Source organism: Labeo rohita, chromosome 14, assembly GCF_022985175.1.
Source record: "Labeo rohita strain BAU-BD-2019 chromosome 14, IGBB_LRoh.1.0, whole genome shotgun sequence".
In the NCBI taxonomy this organism is placed as follows: Eukaryota; Metazoa; Chordata; class Actinopteri; order Cypriniformes; family Cyprinidae; genus Labeo; species Labeo rohita.
In genome coordinates, this window is record NC_066882.1 from 19518044 (window position 1) to 19534967 (window position 16924).

The following is a 16924-nucleotide window of genomic DNA, read 5'->3' on the forward strand; positions in this document are numbered from 1 at the left end:
TAATGCATCTTTATTCCTTCTGGAGCATCAGTGAGCATTTGAACCTTTTGTAATAGTTTAAATACACAAATACACATAAAATGCTGAAAAACCAAAGAATTTGTGAAACCTGAAGAAGGCAGTTTAACTGTTCAGGACAAAGAAGGGACTCATGAACAACTTCCACTAAACAAAAAAAAAAAAAAAAAAGGTAAAAGAAAAGCAGCTGTGTATCATTCAGGTAACAACACAGTATTAAGAATGAAGCGTATGTAAACTTTTGAACAGGGCCATTTTTAAAAAGTCAGCTACTATTTTCTCTTGTGGGGTATATGTAAACATCTTTTATGTGAAATATTTTATGTAAGTGCAGTACTAAATAACATGCATTATGTATGATCTCTTTTATTTTGGTAAAATTACTGTAAAAAAATTAATTACTAATTTGCAATTTCAATCAGATACATTTATGATCTTTATGTTTTGTATTTGTAAAACAAATAAACCTAACATTTGCTTACTACTTGAGAAGTAGAAAGTAGGATGTTGCAGCATGTGAAGGCAACATAACACCAGTAACAAATTCTCATAAAAAACAAGAACATCTCTTCATCTGAACTTTGACCATTGATGTACTTTTCCATCTTGTATTTTAAAATATAACTTGTAAGATTTAAAGGCACAGTATGTAATTTTCACTGCTGGAGGGCGCATATTTAAAACTAACAAAGAAACAAAAGTGTTATTTGATGACGTTGTGACTGAGTGTGGAATAATGGGAGTTGTCGTGTCATGTTCATAGATGAGCTAGTGTATTACAGATTATTACTGTCACTGTAGTATGAAGCAGGGTGGGACTGAATGCAGTGGAAACGAAACGAGACGAAAGTGACAAACGGCTCGAAAGCAGCAAAACTTTTATTATGCCGTTCCTTCTAGTCATGAGTGTGTGGGGTAAAGCAAAACAAAAAAAATAGAGGGTATATGACGTCATTGGCAGATGACTAGTTAAAATTGCTTATTTCTCTGGATGTAAACATTCTTGGAAACATTTGGGATAATGTAAGTACACAAGTCAGCAAAATATATAACACTGTTATAGTCTTTTGTGGATATTTTAATAAAAAAAAAAACTCTTACATATTGTGCCTTTAAAAAACGAATTTTAAAACATATTACTAACATATTAAATAATAATTACTAAACATATTAATAACATGGAATTATTTAGCGCGTTTGAAATATATATAGTTTGACCTAAAACTGCACTTGCATTGTTGTGGATTTTTAGCTGAAATGATCTGAGTGCACACATTCATACAAACAATCCCACCAGCAACATGTTGACATTACAAGATGGACAGGTGGATGCATTAGCAGAATCCCCTTGTAGGTGACAAAATGATTTGCCCTATTTCACTCAATCAGACAGTCAGGACAGATATGGGAAGATAAGCTGAATTCAAATCAGTCATGCATTGTGGAGGGGCCCGCAGAGCATTCGCTTGAACTCTAAACCCTTCAAAAAAGAGAGGATGCATCCCCTTGATCCTGTGACAGGCTTTATTGTAACAAAAGAAGCCCATTGCGGCAAACTGATCCTCATCCGTATTTTCTTCATCTGTTTGTTTATTCTTAAGAATGAAATATAGCAATGTTTGTACGCTACCATGCTCCGCTAACCGATCTAGCGTTTACATCCAAGGCTATAGGGAATCATCTGGTGTGTTAGAAAGCACTTGATATATCTGAGTCTCATTCCAGACAGATAAGATCTTGTGTCCAGAAGCACTGCTGGTCAGGCTGAATGACTGCGACTGCCCCGTGTGACTGATCTACAGCCTCTGAATCAGCCTGTATCCCTCGGCCACGGCCTGTAGAACCTCACTAATAAATGACACTGGAGGACAATGTCCTATTTCTACGGTGGACTCATCTGTCACAGCGTAGTGCGAACAGCCCAGAGACACCGCGTTTAAACTGCTAACAGTCTACAGATGACAAACATTAAAAGGCAAGAGAAATGTTTGACACTGTCTGTCTCCCAGTATTCATAATCTTAAGAAAACGTCTCAGACAGCCAGCAAAACTGTTTTCTTAAGATCTAATCTGATTGGCTGGCTGAACACAATTTCTTGGAGTTACAAAACTACCATATGTAAGCCCGTTTCCATATTTTTATTTTGCGTGAATAAAAAAAAAAATGGTAAAAATTTGGGAATTGTGACTTTTTATCTCAAAATAGACTTTTTTTCTCAGAATTGTGCAATATAAACTCACAGTTGTGAGTTATATAGTCAGAATAGTGAGATTTAAACTTGCAATTCTGAGAAATAAATCAAATTCTGAGAAATCAAGTCAGAATTGTGAGATATAAACTCACAATTCTGAAAAATAAAGTTGCAAATTTATATCTCTGCGAATTTATCTTTCACAATTCTGGCTTTTTTTCTCAGAACTGCAAGATAAAAACTCACAATTGTGACTTTTCTCTCAGAATTGCAAGTTTATATCTCGCAGTTGTGTTTGTCACATAGTTCTGACTTTATAACTCGCAATTGCGAGTTTATACCTCACAATTCTGGGAAAAAAGCCAGCATTGTGAGAAAAAAGGTCTGAATTGCAAGAATTGTGTCAGAATTGTGAGTTTATATCTCGCAATTCTGACTTTATAACTTGCAATTGCAAATCATAATTCTGAGAAAAAAGTCAGAATTATGAGATAAAAGTTGCAATAACCTAACTTTATTTTTTATTTAGTGGCAGAAACAGACTTCCATAACCATGAGTGCTTCTGGGAAAGAAACAGTCAAATCAGATTCACTAAAACAAGGTTTATGACAAAGTCTTAAAAAGGTATTCAGTAATTTAAAGGGACAGTTCAACCAAAAATGAACATTCTGTCATTAATTACTCACCCTCATGACGTTCCAAACCTGTAAGACTTTCATTTATCTTCGAAACACAAATTAGGATATTTTTGATGAAATCCAAGAGTTTTCTGACCCTGCAATGCAACTGACACGTTCAAGGACCAGAAAGGTAGTAAGGACATCGCTAAAATAGTCCATGTGACATCAGGGGTTCAACCTTAATGTTATGAAGCTACGAGAATACTTCTTGTGTGCAAAGAAAACAAAAATAACAACTTTATTTAACCATGATTGAACCATTGATGTCACATGGACTATTTTAATAATGTTCTTACTGCCTTTCTAGGCCTTGAATGTGTCAGTTGCATCAAAAATATCCTATTTCGTGTTCAAAAGATTAACAAAGGTCTCACAGGTTTGGAACGACATGAGGGTGTGTAATCAATGACAATTTTCCTTTTTGGATGTACTATCCCTTTAAGACACTTAGTAGCTAGTAAACAAACCTGCATATTTCAGAGTGTTTAAGTACGATTTATACAGTATGAAGTCAAACTGCGAGATATAAAGTCACACTGTGAAATATGACATTGCATGATATACTTGCATAATCACAGTTACAAAACAGTAACAAAATGAATTTAGAAAGAAAATGATATTAAAAATGCTGGCGCCAGAGCTTAACTTGTATTGAGCCAACAACATTTCTTCAAGCTGCAAAGTGGCAAAGACTTTGCCGGTCCAAAGTCCAGCTATGCAAGACTGAAACGATCATGATTTCAGCCGCTATCCTCATTATATCCATGCTACCCAGGCACTACATCTAATTTGGTGTATTAACTGCTTAATTAGGCTTCGGATTGTATTAACTGAGTGCCAAGAAAGACATCTTGAGATTTAATATCAATTTGTAGGTTAATCAGGTCAGCATGCGTCACCTGCCAAAACTCGCAGCGCCTTTGAAACACTGTTTTAATTACCCAAAATTCTGCAACCTGCTCCTTTTATCATTTACCCGCAAACTTTATTAGACTGTTCTCAATATTGTTTTTTTCCTGACAGTTGTTTAATCTCTCAGAGTCTGTGGAAAAGTTTAATGAGCTGGATTTAAATTACAGTAATGTGATTTTTATTGAGGCTGCATTAGTAGATTAAATGGGTGTAATAATTCATATTTTCCAGTTCCTCGGGGGTGAAACCCTGGTGAATAAGTTCTCAACTTTTTCTGCATCCACATGACTGCTTAACATTGACAAACCTTATTAATATTAAAATGCAAAAATCACTCTGGATTACACTGGAAACGGGACAAGTGAAGCCCAGGGGAAGATGACAGGACCTGCTGAATGATGGGTAAATTAAATAATGACAGCTAGGAAGACGAAAAACAGCTTGATTTCACCTTGAATTCTCCTTACTACAAATTACAGCTATGTCAATCTAGGGATATACATATAAAATATTCTTTTCCTCTATAAATACATAATATAATTTTTCTAGGATGGACAGAAAACATATATGAAATGGTTACTGAAAATGTCCGTATGCATTTACACGACTTTAACATGGAATAGTGCATTAGTGAATAGCAATTTTATTAAATGGCCATTTAAATTGCAAATAATTCACCAGTTATTCAGCCTTCCCCCTGACATGACACAACTTACTCCTAATGTGAGGGCTAGTTTTCTTATATATTAGGGCTGTCAGTTTAACGCGTCAACTCAATTAATTAGTTATGAAATATAACGCAATTAAAATATTATAAGCAGTTAACACAATGGCCCCTCCCCCAGACTTATTTTTCATATAGTTGACTGCTGACAAATATGATGCAGGGGAACAACTCCACAATGCAGTTATGCCCTAAAATTTAAGATATTGGTGCAGAAAAATGCCCCGTATGTGTTTTGTTTAATATATCACACAATATCAAAGCAATATGACACGAGTGCTGATTTTGTCCCTAAAATATGATTTTATACAACAGTTCAGTAAATAAGAAGTGGATATTGTTTTATAGCCCATTTTAAACACAATATTATTGTTGCATTGTTCTCTGAGCAACAAAGCGGTGTTTAGTTTCAGAATGAATCCATGTTTTGAACAAATCGTGTGAATCAATGATTCAGAAGTCCATTTACTTCATTCCTGAATGAATCAGCCGTTTGAACGAATCAAATGAATTCATGACTCATAAAGACATTTACTGCCACCTGCTGGCAGATTTAGATTCTTTTTTCTTAGATTTAGAGTATCATTTCATTAATAATAAGACATTTTTATTCTGTCATCATTTACTCACCCTCATGTTGTTTCAAACCTTTCTTTTGTGGAAAATGAAAGAAAGTATTTTGAAGACTGCTGATAACAAAGCTGTTTTGGCTCAGTGACTTTCATCATATGAACAAAAAATACTGAGATGTTTCTCAAATTACCTTCTTTTATGTTCCATATTTTACATATGCGTGATTAATTAATCGAAACATCATGTAATTAATTCATTAAAAATTTGAATCGACTGACAGCCCTAATATATGTAAAAAAAAAAAATAAATAATTATAATAATAATTTGACCCTCTAACTCTAGCATTCTCTATTTTATCTCTTTGTTGTCTTTTTACTTTATTCTTATTCTTATTCTTTATCTGCTTGTTTTATTATTTATAAATATATATTTTTATATCTTGCTAAATCCCAGCCTCAGCTCAATTAGAAGTGCTGGTACTTACACAGAAACCTGATAGAAACCATTGATGGATTTAGAGGCTTTTGCATCTGAACTCTTCATATATATATCTATCTATCTATCAGTAAGTCGCTTTGGAAAAAAGCGTCTGCTAAATAAATGTAAAGAAAATACTTCTAATTTCATTTCATAGCAGACAACCTGAAATATATCCATATTAGTTTTACCTCAGACGACACAGTACAAAGCTTCGGTATCAACACACATTGTTGCGAACTCTCTCAATGATTCCTAACGGTTTCTCTCATTTGCACAATCAAAAATTGACACAAAACAAAAACATTGCTCATTTTCGTCCTCAGAAATAGAACTAGCAGTGTGATACTTCTCACCTGGCTTCCTTTCCCCTCTCGTTCTCTCACACAAACACCCTTTTTTCTCTCTCTCAATACCTGTTTCTCTGGTGAAAAATGTTATTTACATGGCGAGGGGAAGCGTTGTGAATGCTTAGAGTGAGGCACCTGGTTGTTCGCAGGCAGAGACAGAGTGCCTGCAGATAGAAATCTAACAGCACTATCTATCTGGGTTATTAAACCTGCCCCTCAGGATTCTTCTGAACAGAGGACTGGCTATTATGTAGGCCAGAGAGAGACAATACGGAAAGACCACGTCACCCAGACTGCGCCTACGTAGGACGTCACCGGAATTAACAGAGTTTTGCATACAGAACTCGGCAAAGCAGCGACCGCTGATCGCCGTTTCACAGTCCATCAAAGCAAAGTCGCACAATGACAGCTAAATAAATAATGTGCGAAGGGACAAACAGCACAGGCGCAAAGATCCCACCAGAAGCGCGGAGAAAGAAACAATTATGCAATGCCACGATAAAATATGCACTAGTGCATTTTACCATAAATAATTGTTTTGTTCTACAGGGAAGCAATTTCAACACAGGAAAGGGAATGGAGCAGGAAAGCGTGATATTGGAAATTCCGCTGTAAATATTAGCACATGAGAACGCTGTTTGCCAGACTCCAGAGACGACAAAGCGAGGCAGGAGGCGAAGAGGACGGAGTAATTGATCAGGTTGCAGCCCTTGTACTGCCTGTGTTTGAATGTTCAAAGAAGCGCTGCTCTAGCTGATAAATTAAATGCGATGGAGGATGCGTTTCGGTTACACCGATACCTATTCTGTCCCCAGGTGGGAGGAAGCAGCGCATTGTTGGTGTACATAAGCAAGATGAGCAAATTTGAGCTGCTCTCTAGTGATTTAAATACTTCTTGTTGTTTACATTAGTTATTAAATTAGCAGAGTAAAAATGTCATTACGTAACATTTCACACTAAGGTCCCGGCGTTCGTTTTTTTGCAAAGGAGTGACTCACAAAGCAGTACGAGACTTAACTTGTCTGGAACGCAATTACAGATGTGTGGGTTAATAAAATAAAGCGGAGATTATAGTGTGTGTGTGTGTGTGAACATCACGGCCTTATTTCTCTCACACACACACACCTGCAAAGCAATTCTCAGACAGTCAAGTCATTAGGGCCGACGTTAGTCAGGAGCATTTAATTAAAGCTAAAAAATGAGGTCAGTTTCCGAAGGACAAAAAAAAATCTTAATGGACATTAAGAAGCTCCCATCATTCAGTGCTGGTCTTCAGTAGCCGCCTCCTGTTTCTTCTGAAGTTCTGTCGAGGCCCAGAAGACCCTTTACACTGCGGAAATCAATCTGGACAGGTGGATCTCCGGGGCCCTGTGTTTGAGAGAGAGGGGTCAGCAGTGTGAGGTGAGCTTGACCTCGGCTCTATGCCGGTTCTGACACCCTACACCTGCCCGGACCGATCTGCATCCCGTGTCAGGTGGCGACACGCTCGGGTCACCCGCTTTCGGCGGCGCGGAGCACCGATGCAGAAACATTTCGGGAACACATTCACCTCCGGGATCTCAGAATGAGCCGTTGATAAAATGTTAGAGCCCTGAAATATTTACACACGCCATGCGTGTGTATCATCCAGGATGTCTTCTACTGTTTACCGACGGCGCACAATCTCGTCTCTCGAGTCTTTTAGCACACACGGCACAAAAGGTCATCGGATGTCGACGACAAAGCAGAACGGACTCTGATAGCATGTGAAATTACATTCGTCATCTTCATAAAACCACTTAAAGATTTCATAAAACGTGTATGGCTGTTGATAAAGTAGGAATTCATGCGTTACGTGGAACGGGACAGGCTTTCAAAAAGATTACGAGCGATGGAAATGACGTGGACGCTAATGGCAGCTGCTATTCTTGGATGGTAATCGCTGGCAAATGACTACAGGAAGCATGCAGACAGGCGAGATTTCCCTTTTGCTCTCAATTCTACTTATTTCCCTCTCCACAACCTCCACGATCGTCACACGAGAGCCCAGACAATTTATATGCTGAGTGGAGTTTGAAATTCTTTTTCATCAGGACAGAAATGACAGTTTGCACTCTTCACGCATTCTTGCTCCTGCGTGCACTGACGGCAGCAGCGTAAAACAGCCTGCCGTCGGTGTGAAAATTAAAGCGAGTAATGTTATTTTTTCCCGTCATCTCCTTCTAGCATTTCTGCTCTGTTTTTTTTTTTCATCATATGTGTTTTAAATATTGATCAAATTAATGCAACGGCTCATACCGTCATCCGGAAGCAAGAGTGTCACAACACAGCAAATTTACAGTGTTAAAGAGCCGAACGCTGACTGTTATGAATTATAAGGCATCTGATTAATATTCAGGTGCCATCTAGGGAATATAATCCTATGCTATTCATTTTCAGAGCCACGGCACAAGTTCCTATAACTCATGCCAAAAATGAATCAATAAATCATGACTCATGGCAGCTATATGGAGGCCAAATATTGTGCGGCCACTAGGAAGCCTTTCAGGAGGTTATTTGCCACAGACGGATCAAATAGTACCATATGTTCCACGGCGACATGACTGCGGTACCACCCACAACATTTCAAAGGTCTCAAGCTGAAGTCAACAATGATATAACATCGGGTACGACCTGTCACAATAATCATATTAGGAGTGTGTCAGCTCCTGCCATGCACGATTCAAAATTTGCATCAACTTTTTGAAAAGGGACACAGAAAACAGGATTTTCCTTGCTACTTTGAAATAAAAGAGGTAAACATAGACATACACAAACATAAAGCTCCCTTTCCTGGCAGTCCAGAGCATATATGGAAAATACACTACAAAATCAGGTCATTCTGTAATCTATAGTACATGGTTATGACATTAATATACTGATATGTGACTGTTTACTGAGGCATTATTATGCATCTAAAAATATTTATATATTTTTATTTAATTTATTAATTAATGTCCAGCTTTTTAATGATAAAACACCATAAACTTAAAACATTTTAAATGCAACAAGTAAATTCAGGCATCACAAAATAATAATGAAATGGACAAAAAAATGGATATTTGTTTACAAATATGCAGCATTATTAAATTATTAGTGTTTTTAAAAATAATTGTAAAAATAGTTAAAGGGAACATGAACAATTTACTAACAAAAAACAATATATCGTCCATTTAAAAAAAAAGTTCTTCCCATGCTGTTTTTTTTTAAATTAATACTTTAATTCAATATTTTCAATAATCTTTCACGAAAACAATTTAATGTTAAATTGCCTCTTCAGAAATTAAGCGATGAATCATTAATTCAGAGTTCTGAAATAAGAACTGATTCACTGAAACACACAATTCAAGCCAATTCACTGTAATTAATTTTAAACGCAATTCAAAGACACTACTAAAACTCACAAAAATACTGGCTGGTTCTAACATCAATCCGACTGGTTTCTTTTGGTATAAGCAGCCAATGAGCTTGCTACTCAACATTCAACTACTCAGCTAGTGCTTGCGGTAGAAGTTTCTGCGCACATCAGAAACCCTCCACCTTCCCCAGCTCCACCTGTATAGATCTGCTACAGGGTGATTTCATATACAGTTGAAGTCAAACGTTTACTTACACCTTGCAGAATCTGCAAAATGTTAATTATTTTACCAAAATAAGTGGGATCATACAAAATGCATCTTATTTTTTATTTAGTACTGACCTGAATAAAATATTTAACATAAAAGATGTTTTCAGTATTCCACAACATAAAGTAATAGTTGACGTTATAAAATTGACTCCATTTATAAGTTTACATACATTTGATTCTTAATACTGTGTTGTTACCTGAAATGATCCACAGCTTCTTTTTTTAAAGTGATAATTGTTAATGTGTCTATTGTTTGTCCTCAACAGTTAAACTGCCCGCTGTTCTTCAAAAAAATTCTTCAGGTCCCACAAATTCTTTGGTTGTTCAGCATTCTTGTTCAGCATTCAGCAAATCTCTGTACTTGCTCTGCCACAGTAGCAGCAGCAGCGTAGCAGATCTATTCCACCAAGACCAAAGACAGTAACACTGCCACATATATTACCATATTCTCATGACAGAGCTAGTCTAACAACATGACCTTAAAGGAACAATAACATGTCATCAGCAATATCATCACAAACACTGTGAAGATTTGTTTTACTGTCCACACTTACTATGAAGGCCTATTCAGTATTTAGCAGCTTGGCCTGTCATAACGAACTCCAGTAAACAACTACAGTAACAGAGTTAATCCAATGACATAATTTACACACAAAAAACAACTTGTTTATTTTAAAAATCTATAGTGAGGACAGAAAAGTCACTTAAAATGAAGTTAAAACCATTTTTGACGCAAACAACCTTGTCTAATACATCTAAGCATGCTTATAAAAATCTGTTCAATGCAGCTCCCTATTGACCACCTGGGGGATAATATTCTGACACCATCCTATGTTTCTCATGTTAAATGTCAGAGTCCGTTTGTCTTTCAAGTCACCTGTTTGAGATCTAACTGGGAACAAGAGGGCCTGGGAGCCTGCAGCTTACTTTCCAGTAGCTGTCCTGCAGCTCGAAACTGCCATGTCACACCATTACAGTTAATACATACTCTGCTGTTTGAAAAAAGGGCATTTGGAAATCTGCACACTGCTGTGATAACCGGGGAGATGACAGGTCTTTTTCTCCCTCAGCCTCACCTGCCACTACCTGTCCCCGCCATCTCCACTCAGTCAGCCAAATGTCACGAAACAGAAACTGAAATATCAAACTGGCATCCGATCCACCGGTAAAATGATGGGGCGGAAGGAAGGAGCTTCTGAGATGTTGTTCTCTGAGGTGGAGCGAACATCACGCAGTCCTGCTCACCTGGACTCGCACCATTCCAGATGACAGCTAACCTTCAGAGACTCAACAGGGACAGATTACAGCTTCATATGTTTGTCAAAAGGTATCATGCACTAGTTTGACAGTAATTCCACCTGTTTCAATGCTGCCACATTGTATCATACTTAAAAATACTAAGAGATACCACAGCATAACTATAATTTTTTTGACATGGTATGATGGATTGCAATGTAAATGCCATGTTAATTCTTCAGTACCATGGTATATAATCAAAGTACCATGGTTTTACAATAAAACATTGCATGGTACCAGCAAAATGTGCCATAATTTATATTAAAACACTATTTTATTAATATTTTTGGTAGGGCTGTTAAACGATTAATTGTGATTAATCCCATACAACATAAAAGTTTGAGTTTACCTAATATATGTGTGTGTACTATGTGTAATTATCATGTATATATAAATACAAACACAGAAATGTATATATTCAAGAAATATTTTCAAGTATATGTATTGTAGTTATAATGTTTATATTTTATATTATATATAAGTAAAAATATTTTGTACATAACATATTTCTCTTAAATATATACATTAATTTGTGTGTATTTATATATACATAATAATCACACACTGTACACACATATACTTTTATTTTGTATGCGATTAATTGTGATTAATACTTTTACAGCCCTAATTTTTGAACAATGTACCGTTGAAATAACATAATATTCTTCAATCTACCTTAGATATGCAAATATCATGGTAGATTAACATGGAAATCATAACTCCCCCATAGTATACACTACTAGTCAAAAGTTTTTGAACAGTAAGAATTTTAATGATTTTTTAAAAAAAAAAAGAATTCTCTTTTGCTCACCAAGCATGCATATATTTGATCCAAAATACGGCAAAAAAAAAAAGCCAAATTGTGAAATATTTTTGCTATTTAAAATAGTTTTCTATTTAAATATATTTTAAAACGTAATTTATTCCTGTGCTGAATTTATTTATTTATTTCAAAGCTGAATTCATTTCAAAGCTGAATTTTTAGCATTACTCTAGTTACATGATCCTTCAGAAATCATTCTAATTCTCTGATTTTCTGCTTAAAAAACATTTATTATTATTATTATTATTATTTTGTTGAAAAAAAAATATTATTTTTGTTGAATAAAAGCATTAATTTCTATAATTTCTTTCCAAAAAAAAACTGACTCCAAGATTTTGAAAGGTATAGTGTATAATGTTACAAAAGCTTTTTATTTAAGATAAATCAAAGAATCCTAAAAAAAAAATGTGCTCAACTGTTTTAATCATTGATAATAGTAATAATAATAATAATAATAATAATAATAATAAACGTTTCTTGAACAGCAAATCAGTATATTATAATGATTTCTGAAGGATCATGTGACACTGAAGACTGGAGTAATGATGCTGAAAATGTAGCTTTGATCACAGGAATAAATTACATTTTAAAATCTATTCGAAAAGAAAGCAGTTATTTTAAATAATACAAATATTTCACAACATTGCTGCTTTTGCTGTGTTTTAGATTAAATCAATTCAGGCTTGGTGAGCAGAAAAGGCTTCTTTAAAAAACATAAAAAATCTTACTGTTCAAAAACCTTTGACTGGTAGTATATATCATAATATTACCATGTTTTTTGAAGATGTACTATGGTAAAACCATACTTTTTTGGACGTGTCACGGCAATACCATGCCTTTCATTAAAGTACATTGATAGAGACCATGATTACACTATTTTTGTACTATGGTATTTACAAATTACCAAGATTGTACTATCATTGTGCCATGGTATCACTCCAGTACTTTTTCTATAAGGGCATACTAAGAGAAAAAGAGCAAATCCTGTTTTACAAGCATCGCTGCAAACCATTATATAATGCATCTGCAACAGAACGCTGTGCTAGGAGTTCAAGCTCAGAAACAAATACAACTACATTTATTCTAGTCAGTGCAAATCCACTCCTAACAAAATATACGAGAGCGCTTCACCGGGGCGCCTGGATTTAATATTCAGAGTGAGAGAGGGAAAATGCACCATCCCGAAGGTGTTTAATAAAAATGATTCTGCTTTACACACAGTGTAGTTTAATAAAGTACAATAATTGACTGTTTCTGCATGTATCTGTACACAGTGCACACGTTATGTGGTGCAAGGTCATGCTTTGTGAGTGCAATTGCACAGCTTTCAAATCGTCATGGTCAGCGTCAAAGCACTGACATGAGCGCGAAGCACGTTCTCTCCTGAAACTGCCGCGTTAACCTAAGCTCAACGAGCTGTCAACATGTGTCAGACAGGTAATCCCATTCAATTTTCGAAGCCTTGCGACTTTAACTTTGAAAAGTTTGCTCGCTCACCAGGGTCACATATAACAAGGCTTGTCTATGTCCTAATATGGAATAACAAGATGGCAAAGAATCAATGTGGTGGAAAAATCATTAATAATAATCACAGGATTTATTGGCATTTGTAAGACGGCTGGTACAAACCCCAAGTGTGTTATTTCGATGACTAGAATCATTTTAATTCATGAAGCAGATGGATTTATTATGACCCTCAATGACAAGATCTGCGAGACTATGATATGAATCTTCTGGAAAAGTAGACAAATTCGCAAGAATCGTGACTCAACAACTCTGGCCAATCAGATCTATATATATAAATGAAATTTTCAATGATAAATTCAAATATTTTGCTAAAGAAAACATGTATAATTGAACCAGTGAACATGGCACATTTCATTGTCCATTGTTTTGTTTTTGTGAATGGGTTTGAAATCAGCAAAAAAATCCCATTTTCCTCGTGGAACTGATTTTTTAGAATAGAGGAGACCCTTTGGCTATGTGTTAATCAACCTCTTTATCTCACACCTAACACGAGTGTCCAGAGCAAATCCCTGTGAATGGTAATCAAGGCTATTTTGCCATTGTTGAGATGCCTTTTCCCTCCAGTTGTTTACTAATGAATTCCTAAAGTGCTGCGGCAAAGTTGATTAGAATGGATTAGCTGACCTCTCCCCATCGCCATTTGCATTCGGAGAGGAAAGACCAAGTGCTCGCCCGGCCGTACCGGCAGCCAACCTTAAAATATCTCCATCTCACTAATGGGACTGCCACAGATCCGATGGAACTTTCCTAGGCTGGTCCTTCATGCCTCATCCGGTCCGGCCGCACACACCAGTTTAAGAGCGCGGAAGCAGAAGAGCCGCGTTGTGAAGGTTTCAAACCAAGAGCCGTGGGACTTCTTCAGAACATGACCCCTTGGGCGTATTCTCCAATCATTTTGGTCAGCTAATTAAGAAGCAATGTTCCAGCTGATTAGTTTCCATTGTGCAATTACCACACAGTCTGTTGTGGGATGTTTCCGTATGACTGCCAGCCGCTCGTGACTCACCACAAAGAGAGTAAAGTGGAAGGAGACGGTGGCCTCGTGGAAAAGAAGTGTCTCTCATAAATACTCAGAGAATGGATCTGTAAAGAAACTAGCAAGAAGAGGAGCTGATTAGCATATACATTAACATATATAGTACAGACACCAGCATTTCATTGTTCTGTTATGATGTTGTGGAAACTACTTTAAAAATATTAGCTTGCTAAGCTGCAAGCTACTTAGAATTTTAAACCTCTATGATTTACCTTCTTCTGTGGAAGACAACAGCAGCAGATATCATTTAGGCCTTGTCCACTCTAATACATTTTTGTTTGAAAATACGCATCTTTTTCTCTCTGTTTTGGCTTTCTGTTTACACCAAAACAGCGTTTTTGACAAGGAAAATTAAGCTTTTTAAAACTGTCTCCAAAGTGGATAAATTTGAAAGCATTTTTACATTGTAGTGTCCCAGCAGGAACCGGACATCAATATAACATCAGACTGACGTTGGACCCCAACATTGGACAGATGTTGCATTTTGGTTGAGAATGAAAATCGGGTCAGTATTTGGCATCAGTTTCATGTTGATTTAACATTGGTATTTGATTCTACAACCTAAAAACAACAAAATATCAACTAGGGCTGCAACGATTCTTCGATTCTATTTGAGTATTCGATTTTAGAAAATCTTCAATTGTATTTTGCCGTTTAGAGAAATTTTATGAAAATGCTAGTGTGGACAGATTTGGAAACAAAAACGCCTTTTTCAGATGTTTGTGGATTAACGTAGACGTAGCCCAAGTGCTTCAATATGATTCACATACTATAATATAGCGTAATATTTAGGTCTTCTGAAACTATACAGTCAGGAACAGATCAAAGTTTATTCACTGAAAACCAGGCTGTTTATGAAAGTTTATAAGGGAAGCAGTGATTTTTCCTTTTGTGTTCTACAAAGTCAAACAGGTTTGAAACGACATGAGGTTGACTAAATGATGAGTTTCTGCAAAAATTAAATATCTTTTTAATTTAAACACTGTTGGCTAATAACTAAATGACTAAATGTCAGTGTGAGTTTTAATATGAATTTGTCTTCTTAGATCAGTGTTACTGCCAAGAAAGCTAAGACAATAATCAACATGCTAAAATATATCTTGTATGTAGTATTGGATTTGTTGGTGTCTGTTCTAGTGAATCAGTTTGTTTACATGTGAACCAATTCGAAAAATAATTCATTGGTTCAATTCTCAGCTGCTCTTTGTTATAGCAACATAGTTAAATTAAATATGTAGTTCTAATGAATTTTAGTGTTCGCTCCTGTTTTTGGCCAATATTTGATCATTTCAAGTTAATTGAACCCTTTCCAACAATGACTATGATTTTGAGATCCATCTTTTCACACTTAGGACAACTGAATTAGGCTCAAATGCTCACTGATGCTCCAGAAGGAAAAAACGATGCATTTAAGAGCCAGGGGTGTAAACTTTTGACCAGAATGTGTAAGTTTTTCTTATTTTGCCTAAATATCATATCTTTTTAATTTAGTACTGCCCTTCAGTAGCTACAGAAGAAACTTACATGTTTCCCAGAAGACAAAATAAATTCACCCTGATCGTCAAAAAGTTTTCACCCCCAACTCTTAATGCATTGTGTTTCCTAATGAAGCATCAGTGAGTGTTTGAATCTTCTGTAAAAGTCACATATGAGTCCCTCAGTTGTCCTCAGTGTGAAAAGACAGATCTCAAAACCATACAGTCATTGTTGTAAAGCATTCAAATACACAAAACCAAAGAATTTGTGGAACCTGAAGAATTTTTCTGAAGAACAGTGGGCAGTTTAACTATTAAGGACAAACAAGGGAGTCATGAACAATATTCACTAAACAAAAGAAAAAAAAAAAAAAAAAAACAGCTGTGAATCATTCAGTTAACAATACAGTATTAAGAAGCATATGTAAACTTTTGGATGGGGTCATTTTTATAAATTTAACTACTATTTTCTCTTGCGGACTATATGTAAAGATATTTTATGTGAAATATCTTATTCAGGTCAGTGCTAAATAAAAAATAACATGAATTTTGTATGATAATTAAAATAAAATAACATTTTAGATAACATTTTGCACATTCTAAACTTTTGACTTCAACTGTACAATAGCTTCAGTGTTGTTACCTGGTGTTTGTAGCTTTGTCTGTTGTTTGCTATTGTTTCAGAGCAGTTCCTTCAACACTCAGGGACAAATCTTTGAAAAAAGCTAAAAGAAAAATGACATTTCTTTTGACTAAAAGAACCAGTGGCCACAGTCAGCAAAACTGCTCCCTCTAAAGGAAAATCAGAGCAATACTTTACTAATACATTATGGACTTGGAGCACAAAAATGTCTGAAACACAGTTTAATCACAGAAGGCCATTCAGGGGACCACTTTCTCCACAATACTTTCCATTTATCAGATGGAAAACGATTGTTGCAGAGAAAAGACTAGAAAATTGCTTTTTTTTTCACTTCACACCCCATACAGTCCATTCAATTGTCCAAATGGTGCTTTAATAGAGGTACTTGTAGCGCAATAACAGAATAATCAACGTACTTCACATTCAATATCATACAACGATTTTACAGTCGCTTTCTGCATCCTCCATCTCTTCAGCTAGGCCAGTTTATCTTTACAATAACACTTAGTATTTATAAACTCTGTAAGCCATGCACAACTAATAACCTATT